A 15275-nucleotide genomic window follows, 5' to 3' on the forward strand; every position below is an offset into this window, starting at 1 on the left:
ACCTCCTATTAATACAATTGAACACGGCGGAAATGGGGATACCACACACACACACACACACACACACACACACACACACACACACACACACACACACACACACACACACACACACACACACACACACACACACACACACACACACACACACATACCTTTGACCTAGATACAAAAATCTAGTATTAATTTATCTTGTGGCTCTGTGAACGCAATGGAGATTATGTTGATTATTATAATATATTATTTAATAATACTAGCAACGGTACCCGCCCCACGGGTGCGGCTTCAATTGGGAGGCCCAAATGAAAAGGAAAAATATCAGAAATTGAAGGATTTTTGTTATTTTAAACGATTTATATAAACATCCGTTAAATCATATCACACGGAAATCATCAAAATCTAAACAGTATTTGTAGAATTTCAATAAAAGCCACATCAGTGTTTTTATCGGTAAACATTATTCCATCGTGTTTGGAAAAACTGGAAAATTGGAAAAATTGGAAAAAAATTGGAAAAACAATATAGCCATTTTACTCAAGGTGTCCCAGGATTACCCACCAAAAATTTCGTTGCGATCGGTTCAGCCGTTTTTGCTGTACCTGGGAACGGACGAACAGACGGACATTTGGTGAATTATAGTAAGATAATAATTATAATTAATACTTATAATTAATTAAAATTAAAATGATTAATTAAAAATCAATTATAATTAATAATTATAAATAACAATTAATAATAAATATCATAATTTTACACTTACCCTGTGCAATGATGAGCCGCAGATATGACCTTTCCTCACTGACAGGGATGATCGGTTAGAACGTGCCGTCCACAGGCCTTGCCCCAGTTGATGTCCTCATCAGTTTGCAGTACGGAAAGCTGCAAGCTACTAGCTTTTTGAGTGGGTTCAGAAAGTTCTACAACTCTTTCGTTGTGCAGAGGCACACAAACATTCTTACAGGTACAAGTATTTTTGGCTTATTTTAGAAGCTTTGTAGACCATTTTAGGTAACAATCCTTATCTCGCACACGCAATATACTTTATGTTTCCCCAAACACCGCCGTCTCCTGGGGTTTCTGTGCATGCCCACTGATCAATCTGCAGTGGATTACTTCATTTTGAAATTTCCGTATTCATAATTTGTCCAGGTTGCCGCTGATAACTCACCTACTAACAACTCTTTGCGAAAGATATTGTGGGATCTTTAATGTCCACTAGCTAATGCCAGTAGACGGGACTCTTTAGGATGCAACGCCCTGCCTGCGAAGCACCAGTCCGAGAGGTTATATTCAGGTGGGGATTCAAACCCATATAAGACAGCTTACATACATGGAAGTATACTACCTCTGTGCTGTCCTATTGGACAAAGTCCCACAAAACTGTCTTCTACCGACTCCTCTCCGGCCTTGCTCTCCCAGCTCTGTCTGTGCTCTGTCCCCCAAATTTTCCGACAGGTCGCACAAGATCGGCCAGCAACCCTCTTATGGTTAAACTGCCAAAATCAAGACTCTGCTCACCTTCACTCCTTCATTTCCTCTTTTCTCACACCTCTGGAACGAACTCCCTCACTCTCTTCAATCCCACTCCTCCCTCCAGGTCTTTAAAACAGTTGTTCACCACCATCTCTTGTCTTCCCCCATCCAAAACCTTGATCTTTTCTAGCCCCGTTAATTCACCCCAGATCCACTTTTTTGAAATTCTGACTTCTGTCCTGGAAGTCTTAGCAGTGTCCATATGTTTTATACCTCTCCCACTTCCCCCCCCCCCCCCCTTCCCATGCCTCCTCTCCCCCAAGCCCTCTCCCTGCCACAGATCTCCCGATGTCCCTGTTCTCTACTGTTGTACTTGTGTGCTTCCCTCTCTCTCTCCCAATATTGTCTCCCGCTCCCTTTATCTTGTGTTTTATGTGTCAGTTTGTCTTTTTGTGATTAATGTTCGCTCTTACACGAGCCTCGATCTTGCACACAAAAAAGGAAAAGCAGCATATCGTGATTGATTTGGCGAAAACAAAACCGGTGGCTACAAAATCGGATGATTGTTATGGGTGCATTTCTTTGAGCGGCCAATCTGCTCAGTTGTGGACACCAATATGAGATTAATAGCATAACTTGTATTTACTACACAATGGTACAAAGACAGGATGGAAGGTGTCAGGATACTGTTGTTGCTAATAAAGACAACAATTATGCTTACTTTCGGATGGCGTGTTGGCAGAAAAACTAATCTGGAAGCAAGCTCACTGAGTGACGCTCCTTTTTCAATTCCCTGGTGAGATTAAACCACCCGCAAGGCATCTGATATGCTTCCGCGATGCCGTGATGCATCTATTGTCCTCGAAAAAGGGCATTCAAATATGACGTCATCGTTGTGGGAAATTGGATGGGCGATGACGATGGGGAGTCGCATTACTTTAACTGGGCCTGACATCTTCAATGTAACGCCATACATTTTAGGTTTTATGGTAGAAAATTTAATATCTTTATTAATTAATTAATTAATTAGCCATTTATTAATTAGCCATAAATTTATTAATTAGCCATTAATGAAGGAGCAAATATCGGATTTGACCAATTGTGGTACTTGGAATGTTATTGGAGAGGAGAGTTTCAAAAAAAGAGAATAGTCAATCTGGCCAATGGCGATGCATTGATACCGAAATGCTGCTTTCCTTCGCCCACTCAACCTTACTGTAGCTTTTGTACAATAACACGGTGTTGTTGGGAAGCAGATGGTACTACGAAACAAGGACACGACTTGCTCAGACATGTGGTGTTGTTGAAATGGGCCAAGACGTGTCATCTCGTGCAGATTGATGATTTCCCATCCAATGGAAAGAGCGACGTCACATTTTCCATCACATTTCTCTCCCTCCTAGCTGTCCCTTCCTGCTCCCCTCATTGTCTCATCGCACCCTTTAAATGCATAATCCCCCTTAGTTTGGCATTCCCATGTGAGCACATGTGGGGCTGAAATCTTAGGTTCAGATCCCCCTATCAAATCTATGTTGCTTTGCTCATTTTCTCCAATGTCCTTGCATTACATGGAAAATATAATGTAACAACCATTGAAAACCAAATGATAAATGTAACAACCACATGGTGTGTTGTTTTTTTTTTTGAAATACCGACTTCTTTCTTTCCTGGAAGTCCTAGCTGTGTCCATGTGTTTTATACCTCTCCCCCCCCCCCCCCTCCCCCACCACCCCCGCTTTCCCACGCCTCCTCCCCCAAAGCCCTCCCCCTCCCACAGATCTCTCGATGTCCCCGTTCTGTACTGTTGTACTTGTGTGCTTCCCTCTCTCTCCCCATCTTGTTCTCCCGCTCCCTTTATCTTATGTTTTATGTGTCAGTTTGTCTTTTTGTGATTAATGTTAGCTCTTACATGAGCCTCGATCTTGTATACAAATTTTTTTTTTTTACAAATTTAAAATGAGTACGCGGGCGTATCCTAATGGCTGTGTCCTTCATGTGACATGTGCAAGGTCTTCGACACATTCCAGTGCCATTATCGCGACAACGGATCAAGTCCATTACGATGCATTTCCTCTCCCAGTGCCCACAAAGTTGATGTCCATTTGAATCCTCTTATTCAGAACAACAGCTGCAACATGGAAAGGAAGCTCGCATCATGGAAAACAAAATGCTGCATCATAACCACATGGTGTGTTTGATTACTCAGTAGAAGGTCTGTCCAAGGTGTTCACCTTCAAACACAAGTGCAGAACCAAGGTGTTCACCTTCAAACAAGGCCAGAAAATCTACAAGCAGTGGACTGGAGTCACAACTCTACTGTGTAGCTTGCTCCGACTAGGCCTCGACTACAGCTATATGGTGTGATTGGAACACCATGTTTGATCAAAACTATTCTTTGTCATTTTCAGGGTGTATAAGAATGCCTCCCCACTTATGGTTGCCTATATTTTACCCTCGCAGGAGGAGAGGGTATTGCATTTGGGTCCGTTTGATTGGCTGTTTGTTTGTTACTTGCCGGAAAAGATTCCGGCAAGTATGTTGATCGGTTGGTTTGTCTGTCTGTCTGTTTGTCTGTTTGTTCGCAGTACTACGTCTACACCGTTGCACGTAGAATCGCCAAACTTTACACACATATTTGTCTTGCCCTGGAATAGGCTGTGCTAAATTTTTAACTCTCTCGGACTGTCCGAGAGAGTTAAAATGTCCGCTGATTGGACAGGCGAAGGCGAAAGCAAGCCGTCCACTGAGTGGACAATCCAGAGCATGCATTTTTTTTTTTTTTTTTATTGGATACTGAATCGAGGCTCGTGAAAGAGCTGACATTTACTTCACAAACAAATCAACCAGACAAACAAAATATATAAAAAGAGGGAGCGGAAAACAAGATGGGGAGAGAAGGGGAAGCACACAAACACTTGAGAGCACACAACATTTGAGAGCAGGGAGATGTGTGAGAGGGAGAGGGCTTGGGGGGGGGGGGGGGGGAGGCGTGGGAAGGGGGGGGGGGAGGGAGAAGTATAAAACACAAGGACACCAAGGACTTCCAGGACAGAAGTTGGTATTTCAAAAAAGTGGAATTGGGGTGAAATTAGCGGGGGTAGAAAAGGTCAAGGTTTTGGATGGGGGAAGATAAGAGATGGTGGTGAACAGCTGTTTTAAAGACCTGGAGGGTGGAGTGGGATTGAAGAGAATGAGGGAGTTTGCTCCAGAGGCGGGAGAAAAGAGGAATGAAGGAGTGAAGGTGAGCAGAGAGTCTTGATTTTGGCAGTTTAACCATAAGAGGGTTGCAGGCAGATCTTGTGCGACCTGTAGGAATATTTGCGGGACAGAGCCCAGAGAGAGCTGGGGGGGCAAGGCCAGAGAGGAGTCGGTAGAAGACGGAAAGACCACCAACCTGCCTGCGGTGAGTGAGTGAGAGGCCCTTGGAGTTAGCTTCATCGCAGGAGATTCCAATGATTCTGAATGCTTTGGTTTCAACAGCGTGAAGACGAGCTAGGTGTGAGGCAGGAGCACCAGCCCAGAGGGGAGAGCAGTATTCCATTGAGCTGCGGATGAAAGCCTTGTATGTGGTGAGGAGCTCAGGTGTGCCAAGGAAGGACTTCGCACGACGGAGGATGCCCAGTCGGCGACTGGCTTTGGAAGCCAGATTTGTGCCGGTGTCGTCGATCGCGGTGTACTACACCACATCCTCCCTTCCGTGGATGTTCCACGGGTTTCGGCTAGTTATGACGGATTATATAGCTGGGTCGGGATTCGAACCCAGGCTATATGGACTGCTCAGTGGTGACTGGTGAGTATGATCCTGTCAGCCTCTCGACCCCAACGCGGGAAGGGACCAAACCTTCCCCATTCTTCCCTGCTGCCCGGATTCGTCAGGGCAGCGCGGTCACGGTCAAAGTGCCAATTCGTCCACTTGGACCGGCCCTTTCCCTCTTGTCTGTCTGTCTCTAACTCTGTCGTGGCCCTAACTTCCTGAAGACGGGGGTACGCCATCTTAGATGTGGGGGATCCCTCGGTCGCTCCTGGGAGATCAATCGGCTGTCTCCGTGCCGCGGTCTTGTTCGAGAGAACTGTCCGGGGCTTAAAAACAACAACAACAACAAAAACACCATTCGCAGTAACAGGAGGAACTTGCCATGACCTTGTTGTTGTGGTTTATCCTCACACAATGTCCTTCCTACAACGTGCGTGACCTTATAACGATGCGCTGAGTGTACGAAAGCACCAGCGCAGGAACATAGAGAGACACATCGGACATAACGTAGATTCAGAAAAGTGGAACTTTTACTCATCCCCAGCCCAGATCGACCCGTGTAGGGTGACTTTGGAAAAAAAATTGAGCATAAATTGATCATCTCACACCCATTATCTTTTCTTAGAAGTAAAACTATTTTCATCGGCCGATGACATCACTGTTGCCGTGGCGACAGTCGTCATGGCATGTCGCCATGGATACAGGCTCTTGCTGAATGGAGTACATCATGTCTGCATGTACCTGCGTCGACCCAACGTTGTGACCGCCGTTTGTTTGCATTCCTCACGACATTCGTGCTCCTGGAACATTAGGCGAAGGGGAGTGTGTGCCTGTGGGAGGGGATGTGAAAAGTTGGGAAAAGAAAAGCCATGGAAAGGTCAAACTGGGACAATTAAGATGTAAGGTCTTGCCGATTGGGCAGAATTGCAGGTAGGTACAGGTGAGCTCAATAAGCCATGGTTTTACATCATTATTGCGTAAAAAATGGTTTGTGAGTTTTGTGGTTAGAACTTTAAGTGTCTGGTATACTTTTAAAGAATTGATTTGGGGGGGAAATGGGCGGTGTCCCTTCGTATATTGACAGCATCAGTTACAGCAAGGTCATCAAAGAGGTCACCAGGTAAGTGTGGACTAGCAGCACAGCCTCGAAGCAGACAAGGTAGCAGGTAGATTATTACATCCTCCCTGAAAAGTCATTAGTGGGTCAGCTGAGTTTTTATTGCCAATCGAAGAGCAACATGATTTGTTCTGAGAATAGCTTAGCTTCTACATGTTAAGAATCTCAACCCTTCAAGTCAGACTCAAGTTCACAACAGGTGGGACACCACTCATGTGTCCTTATCATTATCCCACAGTTCTTACACTTTTTTAACAATCGTAATCTTCATGCAAAGTTTTTAGTGCATTGGAAAAACGAAGAAAAAGTTTGGAGAGAATTTTTTTTTTAAACAGTTATTAGTTGTTGAATTAATTAATGATTGGAAATATATTTGGGACCATGGCCATATTCCCCATAAGAGTCAAACTGAGGTTGATCACCTTGATTTATTATGATCCTTAGCCTAGTGTCGGCTTAATGTTTCAGGTGGCTGACTTGAGATATCAGGGTCTTGAGTTCAAGCCCCTTTCGTGCAGTTGAATTAACACCAGGTGGGTTGACTCAGCCTGTCATCCTTCTCAGGTCGGCAAAATGAGTACCAGATACCTGGTGTATGCTTCTAAGGGAGCCGCCATCTTGGAACTGCTCTACTGACGTCATACACTCAATGTTACCATATCTAAAACATCAGGGAGGAGCAACGTTCTGTCATCCGTTTCTTGGGAAGTGAGGGTGTGAATCCCAGTGAAATCCATCGCAGAATGAAGATGCAATATGGTAACGCATGTTTATCGCTGCAGCAGGTGTACGACTGGGACAGGAAGTTTAAACGTGGAGTGTGTCCAGTGTGGCAGACGCTGCTCGCCAAATTTCGTCCGAATCCGTCCACAACTTTTTGAGATATTTTATTCACAAACGGACAGACAGATAGACAACAGACAAGAGTGAAAACATAACCTCCATCCACCTTTGGTGGCGGAGGTAATGAGCACCGTCCAGTTGAGTTCATCACATACTGAACCCTCCGGCGTCCGGCGTCTGTCGTCGTCGTTGTCATCTGTTGTCCGTTAACTTTTCGACGTTAACACTCCAGCGTCCACAAATATCAACCGATTCTGATCAAACTTGACATGCAGCATCCTTACCCCAAGGACCAGGTTGGTATTACATTTCAGCCCGATCCGTTGTAAAATGGCGGACTTAGGCGACCATTTTGTTTTTGGTCATGAAAACGACGTTAACACTCTAGCGTCCACAAATATTAACAGATTTTGATCAAACTTAGAATGTTTAACCCTTACTACACAAGGTAGGTTGCTATTGCATTCCAACCCGCTCCGTCACAAAATGGCCGCCATAGGCCGCCATATTGTTTTCAGCTCCGAAACGACGTTAAGACTTTTAACGTCCACAAATATTTATGGATTTTGATCAAACTTAGTGTGTGAGACTCTAACCACACAAGGTAGGTTGCTATCGCATGTCAACCCGATCTGTCATAAAATGGCCGCCATAGGCCGGCATATTTTTTTCAGCTCTTAAGAAAAGCACAAGAATTTAGGACTTTAAAGTTGTCCAGTCAGTTCAGTTGAGTTCTGCTTCCCTGTAAGCTCTAGTTGTCAGTTGGTGTCTCCTTGATGGCTTCTTTTCATTAACAAAACGTTCTGTGTTCAGTCTGCCATGATGATGAAGAATAGTCCTAATGAATAAGGAGCTGATTTACTTTATAAGCTGAGTGACATGATCATCTTCTTCCATCAAGTATTGGTCAAGGCAGTGTTCATTCAGATCTGAGAAGACAGAACCATGCACAGTATTCAGGACTTCGAATTGAACTGACTTTTTGGAGGATGTTCTCATGGATCCACCTTCAGTAGTACACAATGTTTTCCTAAAATTGAAAGATAAATAAACTTAAAAAGAAAATTGTAAACCGAAAAGGCAGCATGGACGTACTGCACAGCACATCAGTAACACTAGAAAACCTATGACCTTTGACCTCGACCTCACATTCTCTATGCATTGGTTCACTTCCAAGATCGGTAGCCTGTCTGACGTCATTGCATGTTTTAGGTTGTGCAGCTATAATGTGTGCGCACTGTCCATGGAATTGCATCATAATATTCACACTACGAATACGTTCTTATGAAAGCACATTTCGCAACAAGAGTCCCAAATGTCGTTTTATCATGAGACGTTCACTCAACGATCACATCCAGCACTATTTCTCGATATTTTGATCGATATTTGAAAAATATATTGTGCTCGCGTACGTGTCAATCAGCGAAGCGATGTAATATGCTGTGCGCTCCGCCCGTGTATTTTACATCGCGGGCATTCTGAGCGCCTAGCGTTCATCGGCTGTCTATCACAGCGTGTACGTAATTGATCGACATTCGCCAAATCCCCACCTGTCGCCGTACGTGCACAGCACGGAACTTTGAAAGCACGTTTTACGAATTTCATGTCGCCCATTTCGAAGCTGGAACACTATGACCAATAACAGATAGCTATCTAGAGCTTTTCGTGCGCACGTCAAATGGACTGCGGAGCGAGTCGAGCGAGCGAGCGAGTCATCTCCACCAAGTCCATCTCCACCGCCACCCACTCTATCCTGACAAACTGCATCACTGAAATAAAATCCTGGCTTCAAATCAACTTCCTCAAACTTAACTATGATAAATCTGAAATAATCATCATTGGCCCAAAAACGCTCACAAAATGCACCCATAACTTCACCCTCAACATCGACGGTTTCCCAGTATCCCCTCCCCTCGCATCCGGAATCTTGGCATCATTTTTGACCAAACCCTCTCCTTCGACAAATACACTAAACAGATCACAAAGACAGCCTTCTTTCACCTGAAAAACATCGCCCGTCTCCGTCCATACCTCTCCTCCACGGCTGCAGAAACCCTCATCCACGCCTTCATCACCTCCCGTCTGGACTACTGCAATAGCCTCCTCTATGGTTCACCCTCAATAATCACCAATAAACTCCAATACATTCAGAACTCCGCTGCCCGTCTACTCACCCATTCCCGGACCCGTGGCCACATCACCCCCGTCCTTTACAAGCTTCACTGGCTCCCCATCCCCCAGAGAATCCAGTACAAAATCCTCCTCTTGACCTACAAAGCCCTCCATAACCTGGCACCATCCTACCTGGCTGACCTCCTCTCCAGACACACTCCCACCCGCAACCTCCGCTCTGCTGGTACCAACCTCCTGACCCCCCCCCCCCCCCCATCCGGACCAAATTCAGATCCTGGGGGGACAGGGCCTTCTCCATCGCTGCTCCCACCCTCTGGAACTCACTACCTCACACCATCAGAGACTCCTCCTCACTCACCACATTCAAAACATCACTCAAGACCCACCTGTTCAACACTGCATTCAACATTTAACCCACAGCATTTAACCCCTGACTATCTCTTCTCCTTCTCCTTTCTTTTGCTTTGATTATTTACCTATTGATTTTTGTCTTTTTGCACTTGTTTTTTGTACTTTGTCAAAGCGTCTTTGGGCTTCTTGAAAAGCGCTATATAAAATAAATGTATTATTATTATTATTATTATTATATTTACGCGTGCAAACAAAAGCGGTCAACAAGAAACGTGTGGCGCACAGGTGGAGACGCTTTGTAGGTGAACCAAAGCATAGCATGTATGCAATGTTGCTATACATATACATGTACAGGTCATCATTGAGTGCAAATTTCATCAAAATACATCAAATCATGTACAATAAATGCTCAAATACAAATATTCAATGTACACATTGAAAATGAATGACCGAATTTGACCGCTAACTGACTGACTTTTGCCTCCCCAATATAATTTCCTCTTTCCAAGGATCACTCTATTCAATTCAAGTTAGGAGCAATAATTACCCCCCCCTCCCCCCACCCCCATGTGCCAAAAATTGATTGCCCCCTGGGTGTGTTATTAAATTCCATGGGGGGCTGGGTAGTTGTGGTTGAAGGAAAATTTTATTTTTGGCGGCAACTTTTTTTTTTTTGCGCCGCCTTTGGCGCATTGCGCTACCGACTATGTGCTGAAAAGTCACGAAACGAAGTCAATTTTCACTAAAAAATATTCGAAATACTCACTTGTGGTAAGAAATATTTATCCCCACTTTTCTTCTGTTGTAGCAACGCCAAACGGCACAGGAATGTGGCATTTTGGCAGCAATATATATATATATTTCGCAATAATCTTGTCGTATTTTTTTCGTGTCCGCCCCGTTATGCACGAATCACATCCCAGCAAAAGTGAAAAGAAACGCGCATCGCTCGAAACTTCATTAAGTGTAACTTGGTCCCGTTTGTTATGATAGCAAAGCAGTCACTCGCTGGCAGACGACCACTTGTTTACAGATGACGTCAGAACTTGTTTTGGTGTCCGTCTCCTCCGGTGCTGCGTTATGCACGAATCCAGCATGCGAAGTGCACTCTCATTTTCATTTTGGTGAAAAGAAAGCATGTAGCAGGTCTGATCCTTCAAACTCGGATACTCCAATATATACAGAACAACATAATACAGCCTACTTACTGTTTCCTGAAACTTTATTTTTCCACTCAGATGTTTTCTCAGACTCAGATTTTTCCTGATAGTGTAGCAGCATAGCAAACCTGTTGTGCATTTTGTGATACAAGCACCAAATTTGGCACAAATGTACATTAATATGTTGCGAACATTTTCAGATATTGGGCCACTTGAAATTCCGTAATTTTTTTTTTCAATTTTTTTCAAATTTCGTAATTTCAAATTTTTCGGGTGACACCGTCACAATTTCGTTCTTCGAGGCCGGCCGATATAGTGGGGCGGCTTAGCCCAAATATTCAAAAGAATTGTGCATTTTGTGATACAAGCACCAAATTTGGCACAAATGTACATTAATATGTTGCGAACATTGTGTGGTCAGCAATGAAGACGAGAGTCTGAATTACATGTATGCAAAAGACCTTGTGAACCAGTGAAGCAAATACACGGGTAAGCATGAATTAAATCTAGGGCATGATATAATTTCCATGATGTTTACCTCTACACTCAATGGTGGAAGGAGGTAATGTTTTGATCCCAGCTTGTCTGTATGTCTGTTTGTCTGTTAGTCCACAAAATTCCAGACAAAGCTTGTAGTAGTGGTAGTTGTAGTGGTAGTGGTGATAACAGAAATTGTTATATAGAACTGAACTTATATTATTATTATATGCAGAAAATAACTTCATTTCTATATGCCCTGCAGTGGACAGGTTAATTGGTTTATGCACTGAAGGGGTCACCCTGGTGTGCACTGCTGTGTTCTGCCTCACTGAGTTGTTCAGGTATGATGTACTCAGCACAAGCTTCCGGTCGGCCCGGAGGTGGGGGTGCGGGGCCTGTCACGGAACGTCAAAACAAACGGCCTGCCGGGGCCGCCCAAAAGTCGGGCGTGAGGGGCGCGTCCACTAATGGAACGCCTCTCGCTTCCCAGATCGAGGGCCACGTGGTCAGGAGAATCTCGTCCCTTCCGGTCACACTTTGCCTATCGGCCGGCCTCGAAGACCGAAATTGTGACGGTGTCACCCGAAAAATTTGAAATTACGAAATTTGAAAAAATTTGAAAAAAAAAAATTACGGAATTTCAAGTGGCCCAATATCTGAAAATGTTCGCAACATATTAATGTACATTTGTGCCAAATTTGGTGCTTGTATCACAAAATGCACAATTATTTTGAATATTTGGGCTAAGCCGCCCCACCATGAACTGCAACAACACTGGAGGTTTTTGCAAATATTATGACAGATTATTTGTGTTCTACTGTGGTCAAGTATATAATTAAATTTAAATAAAATAAAGATTGTAAAAGTCTTATAAATAAATTAATTCCGGGGTTTACCACCATTTTCCCCAGTGTCTATTACATCACCTTATCTAACACATTACATTAGTTATTCGTGCCTGTTGTATGTGTTCATTATGACGTCCTTAAAGACAGCAAGTTTCCTGTTTGGAATGATTTTCAATTTTGTTTGACAGCTGCCAGGCAGGCAGATAGAGTAAAAATATTATATCACTATGGCATTAAAAGCCTTTGAATTCAAAGCCAAAGTATGTTAAAATGAAAGACTTGCCTTCCTATTCATATTTCGATTCATGTTCAAAATGTAACATTCGATTTATATACGCTGTTCTGTCCCTCCTTCCTTCCCTCTACCCTCTACCATCCCACCCCCGCCACTCTCCCGCCACCACCCCCCTCCCGAAAAGGAAAGATGTCCACCCTCAACACAGATGATCCTTTTTGTCCCCTGCCCTCTACCAAGTTCATAGCCGGAGCACATTAAGATGAGTTCCATCCAGGCAACCGACCGATCGTCCGTCCATGTACTTTTGTGTATGCGATATTTCAAAAACCATTAAACATTTTACTTTCATATTGTAGATATCTGTTCCTCATGACATTTTCTCAACCTGATTAGATCACGGCTGTGATTGGTTGAATTATGTTGCCATGGCAACTATCTCGGTAACTTGGCTTTTGTACACAATATTTCAATAACCCGTTCAAGATTTAGCTTTCATATTACACATATCTATTTCTCATACCACCCAGAAGGTGGTGGACCAAGTGTATCAGCTCCTTGTACTCTTTAAATACCAGAATTCACAACCGGCTGCTATCCACAGCAAGAAACAAGTAAGGACAAGAGATCATGAGGACCCAGTCTATCAAAAAAAACAAGGATGAAAAAAAATCAAAACAACGACAAATCAAAGCCAAATTATAATGAAACGAACTTTCCCAAACCATTCCCAGAAGCACCTGTGCGTGACCCTCCCAGAAGCATATGCATCTCAGGGAGCAATCGACCCCTTGGACTCCCCACAAGACATGGGATAACAAAGTAGAATCACAGTACGAAAGAAGCACATACTGGCTCATCTGTTGGAGCAGCCCCATCTTTCAGAGCCCGAGTGGCCAGTTCGGTTGGAGACTGCTGCTGCTTATGACTGCTGCCTGCAGTTTTTCAACAAATCTAATTCTGTGGACCAACCTCTTCCTTTTGGTGAAGCTCAGTCAGCTTCTCAGCTCTGGGCATTTGACCTTTCATTGGCCGTAGTCCTTTGTTTTGTCGCCTATAGGCTGTTGCCGAGATCGTATGCCTAGACGTATGATTAAGACTAGCTCATATCCAGGATCCACGCAATGTCCAAATTGGATCCTTCTGGCTGATGCTCAACACAGAACAATCTTTATAACAATGATTTCCACCAGGCCCAATCCCACCTGTGGCATCTTACTACAATTCACCAAATGTCCGTCCGTCTGTCTGTCTGTCCGTCCGTTCGAAGGTACCGCAAAAACGGCTGAACCGATCGCAACGATATTTTGGGTGGGTAATCCTGGGATCTCCTGGGGTAAAATAGGGTATATTGTTTTTCCAATTTCAGCTTTGGCCTCCAGCATTTTCAGGTTTGGACTCCCGCATAACGTTATTTTCCTGGGTGCTGCACGGCTGCACCGATTGGACTCGGTGACCTCGGACAAAGACCTTTTATGGGGTTGAATTGATTCAACATGGGTTGAATCCATGATTGAGAGAATGCCAACCCCCTCCCCGCCATCACGGTCGTCTCTCCAACTCACAATCCCATGAGATATGCGGAAAGGACGACCCAAAACCAATTATCTTCTTTTTGATTCGTATATAAACATCATTAAAAGTAAATAATGACCTCGACCAAAGTTCAAACGACGTGGGTTTAATCTCTACATGAGAGAATTCTACATAGCTATTTTGACAGTGTATAAGCTAACAGATCGCTGTCTCCATCGATCTTGCCAAGGCCGTAACACCTATCGGCTCAAAATCCTTTTAACTGTTGACTTGGTAGTTTTTACAATGAAGGAAACACGTATGGGGGGTACATACGACATAGCGATTGTGAATGTGACAGCTCTGAGGCGTCTTTCGCTGCGCATCGAATTATTCATTACATTCATTCATTCATTCATTTAATGATCATTACGCTCATTCTTACGCTCATTAAACGTTCATTAAACATTAAACGTTCATTAAACGATTACGAAAATAAAAACGAAAAACATTACGAAATTACGTTCACACCGTCACATCAAACACTACCGTGAACACAAAGATCGTCACAAACATTACATTACGTAATTCAAACCGTGAACACATTGAATATCGGAGAGCCCATTGCCCAAATTTGAAACAAGATGGAATAATATTTACCGATACGAACAGTGATGTGGCTTTTATTGAAATTCTACAAATACTGTTTAGATTTTGATGATTTGTGTGTGATATGATTTAACGGATGTTTATATAAATCGTTTAAAATAAAAAAGCCTTCAATTTCTGATATTTTGCCTTTTCATTTGGGCCTCCCAATTGAAGCCCCGTCCACAGGGCATTTAGTTGCTAGTTGTACTAAATGTGGATTAAGTCCACAAAACACAAAGACATCTCATCTAGTCATTACTAGCCAGGGCACATATTGCTCAAGGAGGCTGGCAGTGAGTGACCAGACAGTCCTGGTGACAGGGCATTCCCATATGACATGACATACAGTTTTGTTTCTTGTACAGCACGGTCAAGGACACTAGGTTGGAGTTGCCAGGTGCCTTCAGATTTGTCACACACAAACTAGAAGGCACTCATGGCAGCCTGCCACATAGTGTTTTTGTAGGTATCCAGGAGACAAGTGGCCAAAAGGTTCTACCACATTTTTTTCTTTAACAGTGTGTTCTGCAAGTGCATGTAAAATGTGCATCTCTCACAGTACCTCCCTTGGACACAGATGTCCAAGACTTGTGACGACCACCAACCTAATGATTAGCAAGTCATAAAAGGTTTGGTCATAAATTGAGGAAAGGTCTCAAATATCCCAAATTTCCCATAGCTTGACTATGTGAATGACTGAGAGTTGGAAGGGTGG

At 43.6% G+C, this 15275-nt stretch overlaps 1 long non-coding RNA gene across 8 annotated transcripts in view; it reads left to right on the plus strand.

The window, feature by feature from the left end:
* The window catches only part of LOC137432171 (uncharacterized), a 110679-nt gene extending 95982 nt beyond the window's left edge, over positions 1-14697 (plus strand). For 7 of the 8 annotated variants that reach the window (XR_010985448.2, XR_013624035.1, XR_010985449.2 and 4 more), the window contains one exon: positions 12579-14697. This is a non-coding gene — a long non-coding RNA (uncharacterized LOC137432171). The remainder of the gene's footprint in view (positions 1-12578) is intronic. The other variant, XR_013624034.1, reaches the window with a different exon arrangement.
* Positions 14698-15275: the final 578 nt, after the last annotated feature.

Source organism: Myxine glutinosa, chromosome 1, assembly GCF_964187855.1.
Source record: "Myxine glutinosa chromosome 1, kmMyxGlut1.1, whole genome shotgun sequence".
NCBI lineage: Eukaryota > Metazoa > Chordata > Myxini > Myxiniformes > Myxinidae > Myxine > Myxine glutinosa.